This window comes from Cricetulus griseus, chromosome 5 (genome assembly GCF_003668045.3).
Source record: "Cricetulus griseus strain 17A/GY chromosome 5, alternate assembly CriGri-PICRH-1.0, whole genome shotgun sequence".
NCBI classification, from domain to species: domain Eukaryota; kingdom Metazoa; phylum Chordata; class Mammalia; order Rodentia; family Cricetidae; genus Cricetulus; species Cricetulus griseus.
This window is the reverse complement of record NC_048598.1, coordinates 190441287-190444528: the sequence shown is the minus strand read 5'-3', so window position 1 is coordinate 190444528 and position 3242 is coordinate 190441287.

Genomic DNA, 3242 nt, shown 5'->3' with positions numbered 1-3242 from the left:
GCCTGTGGCATGTCATATGTCTCTCTAGACGTGGACAGTGTGTTTGTGTATGACTCTATGCATGGTGTATATCTGTGTGTCTATGCATGTCTGTGGTACATAGACTCACACACACAGTTACACACAGAACTATGTATGTGTCTTGGATTGAAGGTTTCTTGTGAGAGGAGACAGAGCATTGGTCCTTCTAGAAAGAGCAGCATTGCCAGGGTTCAGCCTTCAGTAGGTACACTGACAACCTTCTGAGATGTGGGTGAGCCTCCCCCATGAGTTAGGGTCTGGAATAAACAAAGGTATTGGCAACAAGCTTCAGCACATACAGACATGCCACACATGGTCAGAGACAGGAACAGTGACAAAGACAGGGCTGGATGTGAGGATCATTGATAGTGAAGGTTCACCACACATGGTCAGAGACAGGGACATCGACATAAATGGCCCTGGATGTAAGTAAGGACCATCGATGGCACAAGCCTGCAGAGAACACTGAGACCTCTAATAAAACCAGAAGGCAGAGATGAAGCCACACCAGCGGCGAATGGAAGCCATGGAGCAGTGTGGGGATTGCCTGGTGACTTCCCAGGTTGGGTTTGTGGGGTCTCATTTGGAATGTGTCCTGTCATTCCTGTTTTCAAATTACTGCCACTCCTTCCAGAACACTCCACCCTTCAACATGTTCTCACAGACCATACCCTTGGCTTCTGCTGTGTACCCAGCACCATTATTCTTATGGTCACCTCTGTCTGTTCTTCAAGATGCTGTCTGTCAGTAGCTCTGTGAAAACTTACCTAACCCACAGGCTAGTCTTCAGGCCCTGTACAGGTCCATCCTTCTTCTGCAGCAGCCTCCAGTGGTCTTAGCCCTGTTCAGGAATAAGAGCTGGAGCCAGCGATAGCCACCTAGGGACCACATGGTTCTACTGTTCTTTACCTGGGTGACAAAGGCAAGTGACCAGCCTGTTCTGATCCTCACGTGTAAGGGGAACAAACAGTAGATCGGCATTTCTCATAGGAGTTTTGCCCCATTTAAAATGCTAACACATATCTAAAGAGGGAATCTTTCTTTCTCTAAAACACTACTTAAGTGATGCTGATTTGTATAGTCATTGATACCCAGAAACACTCAGAAAAATGCCTGTCGAAGTTGTTGATTGATGTGCGCTACGATTGACAGCACCATGTCAGGTTCACTTCAAGCGCTGGCTAAGGGCAACGCTCCTTGTTATGATCCCAGTGAGTGTGCTCTTCTTGATTTCTTCTTACTCGGAGCTCCCTGACATGGGACATCTGTCCTCTGCCCACATGCCACCTGGCGCCCACGAGATTCCCTTGCTCTGTGCCTACAAGTTTCTCTGCTTACCAGAAATACATTGTTAGCATTTGAGCATTGTGCTGGCCTGTCCCCTGTCACCTTGCCAGTACTCTGACCTGCTCAGGGTCCAAATTACATCATCAGCTAAGTCGCTATAGCTATATCCCCTCATAAAAGGCACCCGAGCCTTCCTCTCTGCCTCTCTTTCCTCCTCTGCCACTCCTGTCTCCAAAGGCTGGTTTCCCCTCTCCCCTTCCCTATTCCCTTCCCCCAGTAAAAAGCCCTCCATGCGAACTCTGTTGCAAAATGGCATCTCTCTCTCTCTCTCTCTCTCTCTCTCTCTCTCTCTCTCTCTTGCCTTTTTAAAAATTATAACATATATGGCCAGAACATTCCCCTCAAGTATGAGAAGGACTTAGCCCTGCATCCATTAGTTTGTTTGTATCATTGGAGCCCACCCATTAAGTGCACTAGGAAAACCCAGTGTCCAGGGTTGTGCAAACAGGGCCTCCTCCCCGAGGACTCCATGAGGGGTGTGTGACTGTGGGAGTGAGTGGGAAGGCTGGGGTCTCTCCCCACTCCTTGCAGGGTTCAGTTCTTTTGTGAGCAGTGGTAGCTGTCTTCAGGAGGCTTTCCTGTTCCCTCTCCTCCCACCTCAGCAGCACAGAGGCCACCGAGACCATCTCTGGCCAAAGCAACTGAAGGGGCCCTGGGTGAGCTAAGGCCTCTGTGCTTCCCCTTCGGGAGGACCTTGTGACCAGCACGGGGTGGCACTGCTGCAGGCAATAAGTCAATGGCCTCACCACAGTCTGTGTACTCCCACTTGTAAAAGACACGGGATTGACAGTCTCCCCCATTAGAGGAAAGTCACCCAACATGTCACTACCTCCTAACATACATGTAAAGGTGAGAGGCTTGACTTGCCCAAAGCCAGAGCCCTAACACAAGACCCTGGGACATGGGAGCGGGCAAATATTGGTAGGTGAGAGAGGGGAGTGGGGTGATGAAGCAAGGAAAGTCAAAGGGTGGCCATTGTCACTACTGCTGAGAACAGCCTGCGCTCAGTCCCAGGAGATCCTATGAAGTTGATCAGAATGGGAAAGAAACAAGTTCAATGATGCACACCCTGGGAGGAGGCTCTTCCAGGATGCAAACTTCTACATGTTGGGCCTACCCTTGCTGCAGCCTGCATACACCCCCTTGGATTTCTAGAAAGTTCTTTGTCAGAAAAGCCGAGAGAGTGGACAGTAGTGTGGCAAGCTGTAGCAAAGTCAGGATTAGTTTATCTCAGCCCGTGATTAAGTAAGAGAGCAGCTGAAGCAACAAGGTTCTGGGTACCATCATAGTTCACCACAGGTGGCCATTATTCCCATCCCATCCTTGACCACCTCCTGCTCCAGCTCTGAGCCTCTGTATCACTTTTGTAGGCACAGTCTCCCAGGTGCCTAAAATACTTAAAGGCATGTTTCACAACTGCATCAGTACAAAGCAGGGTCCAATCTGTGATGATGGATATATCTATATGTGTTACCGTGTTCATATCTTTCTTTTGACTAAAGTGGTGGCTTAGCCAGTAATGTTCTTGCCTTGCAAGCCCAAGACTTGAGTTCAATTCTCTACAACCTACTTTAAAGAGAAAAAACAAACAAAGCTGGGCATAAAGACATTGTGGTGTGGAAATCAAGATTCACTAGACTCAGTACAGGTTAAATGAGGTTTATTCAAAGAGATTACACTTACACAAGAGGCTGCCACAAGTTCCAAGGATCCCCCCAGGCTGTTTCCGTGACCCAACCAGCAGCAAGAGTACTCTAGCATCCATGACCCGACCCCAGATCTAGAACTTGGCCTCCATCAAGTCCTCATCAAATGGGCATGGTCAGTGCTACAGGTATGGGCGGGGTGAATATCTCACTACAAGATATGTGCTT